The following is a 12,514-nucleotide window of genomic DNA, read 5'->3' on the forward strand; positions in this document are numbered from 1 at the left end:
TAATCAACTCACACTCATGCCCTCTGTCTATATAAACTCCTTTTAACTGCCCTACTAATGATGAAGTTCTTAGGAGTTACATGTATCATCTTCCTATATAGAAATGTAAATAGTTTAACTTTATCGAGTCCCTTATGATTACTGTTTCCTGTTTAATTTTTTATGTTTCTCTTGAGTCTTCGGTTTGCTTGTCAGATTATCTATTCAGCTTTGGTCTTTTTATTAGGAATGCTTGAAATTTCTCGATTTCATGAAATATCCATTTGTTCCCCTGGGTAGGTGATTCTTGGTTGTAATTTAGCCCCTTTGCCTTCCAAAATATCATAATCCAGCCCTCAGCTGTGCTGTGGAAGCTGCTAAATCTTGTGTGATCCTGAATATTTCCAGACAATATTTGAATTGTTTCTTTATGGCTGCTTAAAGTATTTTCTCTTTGACCTAGGAACTATGGAATTTAGCTATAATGTTACTGGAATTTTTCAATTTGGGATCTTTCAGGAGGTGATCAGTGGATTCTTTCTATTTCTGTTTTACACTTTGCATCTAAGATATCAGGACAGTTTTCTTTGCTAATTTCTTGAAATATTATGTCTGGGCCCTTTTTTTGATCATAGTTTTTGGGTAATCCAATAATTCTTAAATAATTTCTCTTCAATCTGTTTTCCAGGTCAGTTGTTTTTCTGATGAGATATTTCACATTTTATTCTATTTTTTTCATTCTTTTGACTTTGATTTATTGTTTCTTGATGTCTCATGGAATCATTAACTTCCTCCTGCCCAAATCTAATTTTTAAGGAGTTCTTTTCTTCAGTAAATTTTTGTGCCTCTTTTACCATTAGGCCAATTTTGTTTTTAAAAATGTATTTCTTCAGAATTTTGTTGTGCCTCTTTTACCAAGCTGTTAATTCTCTTTCTCTCTCTCTCTTTTTTTTGTTTGTTTGTGAGGCAATCCCTGTTAAGTGACTTGCCCAGAGTCACACAGCAAGTAAGTGTCAAGTGTTCTGGATTTGAACTCAGGTCCTCCTGACTCCAAGGCCAGATCTCTATCCACTGTGCCACCTATCTACCCCATGTTAATTCTCTTTTCATAACTTTCTTGCATTACTTTTTTTTCCCAATTTTTCCTCTACCACTCTTATCTCTTTCTTTTACTCTTCCAGGAATTCTTGCTGGGCTTGGGTCCATTGAGCATTCTTCTTTGGGGTGGTGGTGGTGGGGTGCTTTTTTTGGTAGCTGTTTTCACTTTGTTGTTTTCTTTTGAGTTTATATCTTGATCTCTTGATCTTCCCTGCCACTGTAGCTGTTTTTTTTTTGTTTGTTTGTTTTTTGGTTTTTGGTTTTTTTTTTTCAGCCAAAGACAAGGTTTATTAGAACATCTGTCATATTGGGCAGACTTTTAAGGAGTCTGAACATTAGTAAGCTATTGGCTAGATTATAAGAATCTGACCAGTGGCTAGATTTTAAGAATCAGAGCTGTGGCTAGATTATAAGAATCTTAAGCATCTTAATGGAGACAAGATGGACCTTATATACAGAAAGCCTGTGGGAGAGATCTAGGAGTGGCCAAGTAGTTTGGCGTGATGGGAGGAGGGGCCTAAGGAGATCTGGATGGGAGTGGCCAGTAAACTGGGGTGAACAGAACTCCTGGGACCTGGATAATGGAGCCTAGCTAGGATTAAGTGTGGTAAATAGTCAGGGGCCATAGGGAGGTAAGACAATGGAGGGGAGATTGGGTGTAGCCACAGTGAAAGGCCAGTTGATGGGATTATAGCCTCAGGCAAACACCAGAGATTTGGCCACTGTGGGAAAGTCCAGGGTTTTTCCTTTCTGAGGCCCAGATCCCAACCCCATCATTCCCCTCTCAAGGACCCAAATTCTTTTGGAGTAAGGGGCAAAGGTCTCAGCTTCTGAAACTGCTTCCTGCTGGCAAGGGGCATAGAGCTGTCCTTGCCTCGAAGGGGTCCCAAAGAGGAGGTTAACTGGAATCGAGCACAGGCTGCATCCAGGGAACGATGGGGGACATTGGCTGGTACTTGCTGTTTGCTACCAACTGTAGGTGGGTGGCCTGTAGTCTGGAAGACACAAATCTGACAGAAAAGACTGCAGGGCCCAGATATAAAACAGGGACTAAATTTAGGGCCCAACTTTGAGAGGATAAAACATCCCTAGCTCTATTTGGATTCAGATAATTCAGTTTTCTAACCCTTCAGTATCAAATCCATCTCATAGCCAGACTCAGGAATAGCCAGGTGAGTAACATTCCCTTTCAAAGGAACATAATGAGGAAACTGAGCCAGGAGGATCCCAACTTAGACTGAGGCTAAAATTGGCCTCTCAGCTTCTCCCAATGCTGACTTCCCACCAGTATCACCTTCTCTGAGTAGCTTGTAGCATTTCTCTCAGATGGTGGATTATTGGTTATCGATGGATTATGACCCATCAGACAACTCAAAATAAAATCCTATGGGTTTTTACCTCAAACAACAAGTTTTACTAATCACAGTCGAGGAAAAACTTTTCCAGGATTTACATCTCAAACTTAAATTTGTCCTGGTGTAAAAAGCCAACCATCATGATGGGGTTGGGGTCTGGGCCCCAGAAAGGAAAAACCCTGGACTTTCCCACATGACCAAATCTCTGGTGTTTGCCTGAGGCTATAATCCCATCAATTGGCCTTTCATTGTGGCTCCACCCTATCTCCCCTCCATTGTCTTGCCTCCCTATGGCCCCAGGCCACTTCCCACCCTTGGTGGGAAGGTAATTCTATTACTTCTTGGACTACTTGGCCACTCCTAGATCCCTCCCACAGTCTTTCTGTATGTAAAGTCTATCTTGTCTCCATTAAGATGCTTAGATTCTTAAAATGTAGCCACTGCTGGGATTCTTATAATATAGCCACTGCTCAGATTCCTAAAAATCTAGCTACTGCTCAAATTCCTAAAATCTAGCTACTGCTCAGATTCCTAAAATCTAGCCACTGCTTAGATTCTTAAAATCTAGCCACTGCTTACCTGTGTTGAGACTCCTTAAGAGTCTGCCCAGTCTGATGGATGTTCTAATAAACCTTGTCTTTGGCTGAAAGAAGGCTTGGGTCGAATTCTTTCAGGCAGGACTCGTGTGATGTGATTTTGGGGTCCCAGCACTCCTGAACTTCATAACCGCATCATTTTGGTGGCCTGTACAGGGAAACTGCCTAACTCCAAGTTCTTCTCCAGCCAGGGCACGAAGGTATGTAAGCCTCCCCTCTCTCCTTTCTTACTCTGCAGTTGGGGTTGCTCTCCAAGCACCGAGGCTTGGAGGTGCTTTTCTGGCAGACAGTTACAAGGCTGTCTCGCACTCGGCCTAACGCTCTCAGGCTCTTGGTCCACTGGGTTGGAATTGGGGAAAACTGCAGTTGCTTTTTGGTTCCCTGACGCTTACTTACTCCCTTCCCTCTGCACCTCTGAATCCTCCTTCATGGAGGTTACAGGGAAAGTTAGAACAACTAAAAATATTTTGGCATATTCTGGAGGTTTTGTGATTGATCATTAAGGAGTTTTGAAACACCTGTCACCCTTTACCCCTCACCTTTGATTTCGCCTCCCCCACCTAGGAAAGGAAGGAGAGGGGGGGGGCAGCAGCTACAGCATGGGCCCCACTGGCAATGGCCTTGGGCTGTGGGGCAACCTTTGCCTGGAAGCATCACCCAGGTTCAGCACATCCTACTCAAGGATGAAATTAGCCTCTAAACTTGGGTAAGCACACTCTTTTAAATTAGTAGTTTTAACTGTTAATGTTGAGATGTTGATTCTCTGTGTAAAGTAATTTGGAAGTGCATTTCACAAAACTGAAGTCACCTGATTGGTAATGGGTTTATTTCAAGTTTCAAATTGGTGAACTTTCTGTATCAGTTATGTCAAGCAACTTTTCATAATTTGGTCATCGCCAAAATAATTTAGCTATTGTTGGTTATTGTTTTAATGTGTAAACTAGCCAAAAAGCTTGTTTGGGTTATGTATGGCTTGCTAAGAATTTGCAAGTGCATAGAAATCTCTAATGATTGGCTTTTTACATTAGAATAAATTTAAGTTCGAGATGAAAATCTTGGAAAAGTTCTTCCTAAACTGTGATTAGTAAACTTGCTGTTTGAGGTAAAAGCCTATAGGATTTTATTTTGAGTTGTCTGATGGGTCATAATCCATTGATAATCAATAATCCACCATCTTGAGAGAAATGCCAGTGAACTGGACGACCAAGAGAAATCAGAGCACAGCACCCGATTGACATGAATTGTGAGCGCGTTTATTTGAGCCGGCTGGCGACGGACCCCAGGCGTGCATCCCAGGGGCCGCGCCACCGAGGGTTTGATCTGAAATATTTATACTGTCAGGTTACATAACAGGGTCCGGTGGTGTGCCGGGAAGACAGATCAGGTTATTTACAGAACAGGATGTTGCACCCCACCTTACAGGATGTATGCTAGAGGATCTCACCCAGGATGTTGCAACAGCCGTTAGGGGAAGCTGAGCCAGAGGGCCCGGGGCGTGGTGGCCTGGGGCCCTAACGGAGGGTCTATCACACCACAAGCTACTCAGAGAAGGTGATAGTGGTGGGAAGTCAGCATTGGGAAAAGCTGAGAGGACAGTTTTAGCTTCAGTCTAAGATGGGATCCTCCTGGTTCAGTTTCCCCATTATGTTCCTTTGGAAGGTAATGTTACCCACCTGGCTATTCCTGAGTCTGGCTATGGGGTGAATTTGATACTGCATGGTTGGAAAACTGAATTATCTGAATCTAAACAGAGCTAAGGATGTTTTATCCTCTCAAAGTTGGGCCCTAAATCTAGTCCCTGTTTTATATCTGGGCCCTGTAGTTTTTTCTGTCAGATTTATGTCTTCCAGACCATGGGTCATTCACCTACAATTGGTAGCAAACAATGAGTATCAGCCAATGTCCCTGGATGCAGCCTGTGCTCCCTTCCAGTCAACTTCCTCTTTGGGACCCCCTTCAAGGCAGGGGCAGCTCTACGCCCCTTGCCAGCAGGAAGCAGTTTCAGAAGCTGAGACCTTTGCCCCTTACTCCAAAAGAATTTGGGTCCTTGAGAGGGGAATGATGGGGTTGGGATCTGGGCCCCAGAAAGGAAAAACCCTGGACTTTCCCACATGACCAAATCTCTGGTGTTTGCCTGAGGCTATAATCCCATCAACTGACCTTACATTGTGGCTACACCCAACCTCCCCTCCATTGTCTTGCCTCCCTATGGCCCCAGGCCACTTCCCACCCTTGGTAATTCTATTACCTCATGGACTACTTGGCTACTCCTAGATCCCTCCCACAGTCTTTCTGTATATAAGGTCCATTTTATCTCCATTAAGATGCTTAGATTCTTAAAATGTAGCCACTGCTGGGATTCTTATAATCTAGCCACTGCTCAGAATCCTAAAATCTAGCCATTGCTTAGATTCTTATAATTTAGCCACTGCTTACCCATGTTGAGACTCCTTAAGAGTCTGCCCAATATGATGGATGTTCTAATAAACCTTGTCTTTGGCTGAAAGAAGGCTTGGGTCGAATTCTTTCAGGCAGGACCTGTGTGATGTGATTTTGGGGTCCCAGCTCCCCTGAGCCCCTGAACCTCATCAATTAGAAATTTATATATACTTGTAAATTCTCAGCAAGACAAAACCCAAACCAAATTATGAAAAGTTGCTTGACACAACTGATACAAAAAGTTCACCAATTTGAAAATTGAAACAAACCCATTACCACATCAGGTGACTTCAGTTTTGTCAAATGGGTTTCCAAGTTACTTTACAGAGAATCAACATCTCATCCTTAACAGTTAAAATTAAAACTTTAAGAAGAGTGTGTTTACCCAAGTTCAGAGGCCAGCTCCTTTACCTTGAGCAGGATGTGCTTAACCTGGGTGATGCTTCCAGGCAAAGGTTGCCCCAGGGCCCAAGGTCATTGCCAGGGGCCCATGCTGTAGCTGCTGCCCCTTCCCCCTCCTTCCTTTCCCAGGTGGGGGAGGGTGAAATCAAAAGTGAGGGGTAAAGGGTGAAACTCTTCTTCTATGAGAGGGGTTAACAGACACCCTCTTGACTCAAGGGAAGGGAGTGACCAGGTTGTGCAGGTGTTTCAAAACTCCTTAATGATCAATCACAAAACCTCCAGAATATGCCAAGACATTTTTAGCTATTCTAACTTTTCCCTGTAACCTCCATGAAGGAGGATTCAGGGGTGTATAGGGAAGGGAGTAATTAAGCCTCAGGGAACCAAAAAGCAACTGCAGTTTTCCCCAATTCTCTAGCGCCGAGGGAATTGACCACACACTTCCCGATAGGGCATCTGTCCTTGTTCTCTGTACTGCGGAAGGTATGCCCAGGTCCGTGGCCTTGAACCAACCCAGTGGACCAAGAGCCTGACAGCATCAGGCTGAGTGCGAGCCTTGTAACTGTCTGCCAGAAAAGCACCTCCAAGCCTTGCTGCTTGGAGAAGCAACCCCAGCTGCAGAGTAAGAAAGGAGGAGAGAGGGGAGGCTTACATACCTTCCTGTCCTGGCTGGAGAAGAACTTGGGGTTAGGCAGTTTCCCTGTACGGGCCACCAACATGATGCGGTTCAGAAGTTCAGGGGTTCTGGGATCCCAAAATCCATCACACGAGTCCTGCCTGAAAGAATTCGACCCAAGCCTTCTTTCAGCCAAAGACAAGGTTTATTAGAACATCCGTCATATTGGGCAGACTCTTAAGGAGTCTGAACACAGGTAAGCAGTGGCTAGATTATAAGAATCAGAGCTGTGGCTAGATTATGCCTGTAGCTGTTTTTTATGGTCAGTTTGTTGCTTGTTCATTTTTCCCGCCTGTTTTTTGACCTTGAACCTTATGTTAAAAGTTGAGCTGAGCTCACTTTGGTGTAGGGAGCACTGTCCCAAGATTTAGGGTTTTTTGTGCTGCTGTTTTCAGAGCTAGTTCTCAGGGGGTTGCAAGTTTTTGGTGCTTCTAAGGTGGTGTGATCCTGGGAGAAATAGTCACTGATATCCTGGTCTGCACTCTAGTCTTTGCCAAGGAAGGGCCCCTGCTCCCCTGCAGCTTCACACCCTAGTGCTGCTGACTGCTTTGTTACTGTGACCAGGGCCCTTGCTCCCTTGTGACTGACCACCAGTGCTCCTCTGTATGCTGGAACTGCAATCTAGAACAGCAGCAGAGTGGCCGCTTAGCACCAGTTGTACCTAGTGCCAACAAAGGGTCTGTTGTAATCACTTTCTGAGCAGTTGTACAAGAGTTCTGAAGCTATTGCTGCAGCTGCTGTTGCCACTGAGGCATGTGTGGGCTCCAGACAGACCTCCAGCCCAGTATTACAGAATTTTTCTGCCTACCTCTTAAGTTTTCTTAGGCCAGAAAACCATCTCACCCTGACTTTTTGTTGGCTCTGGCACTCCAAAATTTGACTTGAGGTTTTTAGAGGGGAATGCTGGGAGAGTTCAGCAGGGTGGCTGCCTCTAATCTACCATGTTCTAAATCTATGATCTTAAGAGCCTATGGCTAGAATTAGTGAGAAAAGAAATCTTATCAGTGGAAAGTCTCATTCTAGTTAATGCAGGAAGGTGGAATTATATATTAAGAAGAGGTTGAGCATCTTACACTGTATATCAAGATAAGGCCAAAATGGTACATGATTTAGACATAAAGGGTGATATCATAAGGAGAGCAAGGAATAGTTTACCTGTCAGATCTACAGAGAAGGGAAGAGTTTATGACCACAGAAAAGATAGAGAACATTATGAAATGCAAAATGGATAATTTTGATTACATTAAATTAAAAAGTTTTTGCACAAAGTTTGTTTGCAACCAGGTTTAGAAGGGAAGCAGAAAGCTGGGAAACAATTTTTACAGCCAATGCCTCTGATAAAGGCCTCATCTCTCAAATATATAGAAAACTGAGTCAAATTTATAAGAATTCAAGTCATTCCCAATTGATAAATGGTCAAAGGACATGAACAGGCTGATGTAGATGTAGAAATGTAGAAATCAATGCTATCTACAGTCATATGAAAAAACACTAAATCACAGTTGATTAGAGAAATGCAAATTAAAACAACTCTGAGACACCATCTCACACCTATCACATTGACTAATATGACAAAAAAGGATGATAAATACTGGAAATGATGTGGGAAAACAGACTAATTCATTGTTGGTGGAATTGTAAAATGATCCTGCCATTCTGGAGAACAATTTGGAATATACCCAAAGGGCTATAAAACTGGGCATACCCTTTGATCCAGCAATAGCTCTACCAGTCTGTATCCCAAAGAGATCATAAAAATGGGAAAAGGACCACCATGTACAAAAATATTTATAGCAGCTCTTTTTGTGGTAACAAAGAATTGGACATTGAGGGGATCATCAGTTGGGGAATGGCTGAACAAATTGTGCTATATGAGTCTCTTGGAATGCTATTGTGCTAAAAGAAATAATGAATAGGCTGACTTCAGAAAAACCTGAAAAGACTTGCATGGACTGATGCTGAGTGAAGTGAGCACATTGTGTGATGACTAATATTGATAGACTCAACCCTTCCCAGCAATGCAAGAATCTAAGACATCTCTGAAAGTCTCATGATGGAAAATACTATCCATATCCAAAGAAAGAACTATGGAGTTTGAATGCAGATCAAAACATACTATTTGCTCTTTTTTTTCTGTTTTGTTTTGTTTCTTCTTTCTTCTTGTTCCTCCTATTGGTTCTAATTCTTCTTTACAATGTGGCTAATGTGAAAATATGTTTAATAGGAATGTATATGTATAGCTTATATCAGATTGTGCGCCGTCTTGGGAAGGGAACTAAGGAGGGAGGGGGAGAAAATTTAGAACTTAAAAGTTTATGGAAGTGAATGTTGAAAACTAAAAATAAATTAATAAAATAAAAAAATAATGATGAGCAGGCGGATTTCAGAAAAACTTGGAAAAACTTACATGAACTGATGCTGAGTAAAATGAGCAGAACCAAGAGAACATTGTACACAGTAACAGCAGCATTGTGCAAGGATCAACTTTCATAGACTGAGCTCTTCTCAGCAGTGCAATGATCTAAGACAATTCCAAAAAACTCATGATGGAAAATGCTATCCACATCCAGAGAAAGAACTGTGGAGTCTGAATGCAGATGGAAGCATACTATTTTCTTTTTTTTTCTTTCTCATGGTTTTTCCCTTTTGTTCCGATTCTTCTTTTACAATATGACTAATATGAAAATGTATTTAATGTGATTGTACATATATAGCCTATATCAGATTGCATGCTGTCTTAGGGAGGTGGGAGGGGAGGGGAAGGAGAAATATCTGGAACTCAAAATCTTATAAAAGTAAATGTTGAAAACTAAAAATAAATTTTAAAAATGTAAAAAAAAAAAAAAAAGAGGTTGAGGATGATTAAGAGTTTGTTTACAGTAGAAAGGGAGAACCAAAGAATACATCTGAAACCTGAACTGGATAGGGTTGACAGTGTGTGAGGGAGTAGCAGCGGAAAGGAGTTTCTGACAATTTGTCATGAAAGGAGGAAGCTGAGTTCAGTAGGATGAACAGTGGTCCTAGACAGAGGACCTGGATTCTAATTCTACCTTTGATGCTTACTACCTGTGTGACCTTGGGTAAACCAATTAACCTCCCTTGGCTTCCATTTCCTCATTTATAAAATGAGTGGTTACCTTCCAGTTCTAAATCTATAATCTTACGTAAATGACAGGGATTAGAGGAAGAGGAAGTAAGAAGCATCCTGGTATTGTAAAAAGAGTTGTATTTGGAGTCCAAGGTCTTGGGTTCAAATGCTAGCTCTACCTCATATTACCTTTGTGACCCTGGGTAAGTCATTTAACTTCTCTGTGCTTCAATTTTTTCTTCTTCAAAATGAGGAGTTTGGATTAGATAACTTCTGAATTCTCTTCCAGCTCTTAAATCATAGATCCTTCTGTCCTAAGCAATTTGGAGGGACAAGTTGCCCTAAGGAGCACAGGCATACCTTGGAGATACTGCAGGTTTAGTTCCAGACCACTGTAGTAAAGTAAATATTGTAATAAAGTGAGTCACATTAATTTTTTGGTTTCCTAGTGTATATAAAAGTTATCTTTATACTATATAGTAGTGTATTGAGTGTGCGATAGTATTATGTCTAAAAAACCAATATATATACCTTAGTAAAAAAATACTTTATTGCTAAAAGAGCTAACCATCATCTGAACCTTCACTGAGTCATAATCTTTTTGCTTGTGAAGGGTCTTGCCTCAGTGTTGATGGCTGCTGACTGATCAGGGTGGTGGTTGCTGAAGGCTGGGATAGCTGTGGCAATTTCTTAAAATAAGACAACAATGAAGTTTGCTATATTGACTGATTCCTCCTTTTACTTGAACACTTACAGGCCATCATAGAGTTATTAATTGGACTAATTTCAGTATTGTGTCTCAGGAAATAGTGAGGCCTGAGGAAAGAGAGAGAGATGGGAATGGCCTGTTGGTGGAGCAGTCAGAATACACATAACATTTATTGTTTGAGTTCTCTGTCCTCTACGGGTACCATTTATGGAGCCCAAAACAATTACAATAGTAACACCAAAGATCACTGATCACAGATCACCATAACATGTACAATAATAATTAAAAGTATGAAATATTATGAGAATTACAAAATGTGACACAGACATGATGTGAGCACATGCTGGTGGAAAAATGGCACCAATAGACTGATTTGACGCAGTGTTGCCTCATACCTCCAATTTGTAACAAATGCAATATCTGTGTAGTGAAACTCAGTAAAATGAGGTGTGCCTATACAGAGTCGGCAGAGTGAATTCAAGGAAGAGCTTGTAAGAATTAGTTAACTCAAAGATTCCAGTTAGAGTTGGTATAATAGCGTCCTTGGTGAACTTTGCCAGGAAGGTGGAACCAGCCTCCTCTTGGTCCCGTGACGTTCCATAGGTATCACAGGACACTAGACTTACCGCTGGGAGCAAACTCAGGCCATTTAGTCCGATCCTTTTATTTAGCAAATGAAGAAATGGTGGCCCAGAAAGATTAAGGGACTGGCTCAGGGATCAGTGTAGGGTAGGAATCGAACCCAGGTCTTCCTGGCTTTCAGTCCAGCATTCAATCTGCTGTGCCAAGCTGCCTGCTAACAAGGGGCAGAACTGGGATTTAATCATTTAAATCCTCTAAAATAAAATTTACTTGGAGAATTTATAATTTGTTGCATGAATAAACAGTAATTTCAAATGTAATGCACAAAACAACATCATTTTAGGAGTCATTCTAGTTATACATAATATATTTTTATGTTCTTTTACTTAACAAAACGACTTGACATCTGTAAAGGATGCTAAAAAAATTAGTATTTCATATATTTTATAGCCCTTGAGCCCTGAAGTCTTTACTTTTGCCAGGAGAAATCTGGTAATTTTACAGCAGTAATCAGGAGATGGAAAAAGACCTGCTGGCATGAATTGGCTGCCCCCAAACCCTAGTAAACCAAGAGGTTTACATTATTAATGTTCACAGTAAGTGCTTGGACTAGCTTTGCTAAAGTCTAACCATCAGCCCAGACTTAATATTCTCAGCCCCAGCTGAGAATGGAGACTTCTAGATACTCAGGACCAACCAAAGACAATGGCTGTGTCATACTCTGTAGTAGTTGGCCAGTACCAACTTGAGTTCTATAACTTCTAAACTGTTGCAGTAGGGAAGAGAATAAGCAGCTTTGGAGTGTCCCTCTTGGCAGGGACATTTATTTACATCAACCCACATCATCTCTTGGTTGCCTTCACATTCTGCCACACTCCTCTGGTCTCCCATTCAATTTAATTCAACAAACATTATTAAATACCTAACATATGCAAGGCACTGGGAACATACAGACACACGTGCACGCTTATAGCAGGTACAGATATTCCCTGCCTGCTTTCAGCCAACTACAGATGTGACTCAACATTTGGGCACTGGCTGTTTTGGGCTATGTGGTGACCCAAGTATGTGGAGTTTGGATCTGCTGTGGTTAACCCTGAGTGGCCCTTTGGTCATTATTCTAGCCCCGTGAGGGAAGAAAAGAGGAAGTTAAGGGAGGGCTGCAGAAATGGTGTCATAAGGGAATGGTGTCAAAAGTGGTTAACTGGCAGCCTCTGTGTGTGTATGACACACAGCACCACCATACTAAAATGAGATCAAAATAGTTCCTGCTCTCAAGGAACCTATATTCTACAGAACTGTGGTGTGGGAGGGGGCTGGAATATGTACGAAGATCAGTAAATGCAAGTTAATATGAGGATGGAGAAAGTACTCACATTTGGGGGGGAGGGGGTAAATTAGGGACAGTCGCCTGGAGGAAGTGTCAGCTGAAGGAATGAAGGTGACTTCCTTAAAGGAAGGTAAGGATTCTGAGAATCCAAGTTGATTAAAAAAAAGTACACATCAGGCATGAAAGAAAACTTGTGTGACTTTATGAGGGGTAGAGGTGAAATGCCAAGTTCAAGGAGTAGCTACTAGTCCAGATGGCCT

The sequence above is a fragment of the Vombatus ursinus genome, unplaced genomic scaffold (genome assembly GCF_900497805.2).
Source record: "Vombatus ursinus unplaced genomic scaffold, bare-nosed wombat genome assembly UNPS02014797.1, whole genome shotgun sequence".
In the NCBI taxonomy this organism is placed as follows: domain Eukaryota; kingdom Metazoa; phylum Chordata; class Mammalia; order Diprotodontia; family Vombatidae; genus Vombatus; species Vombatus ursinus.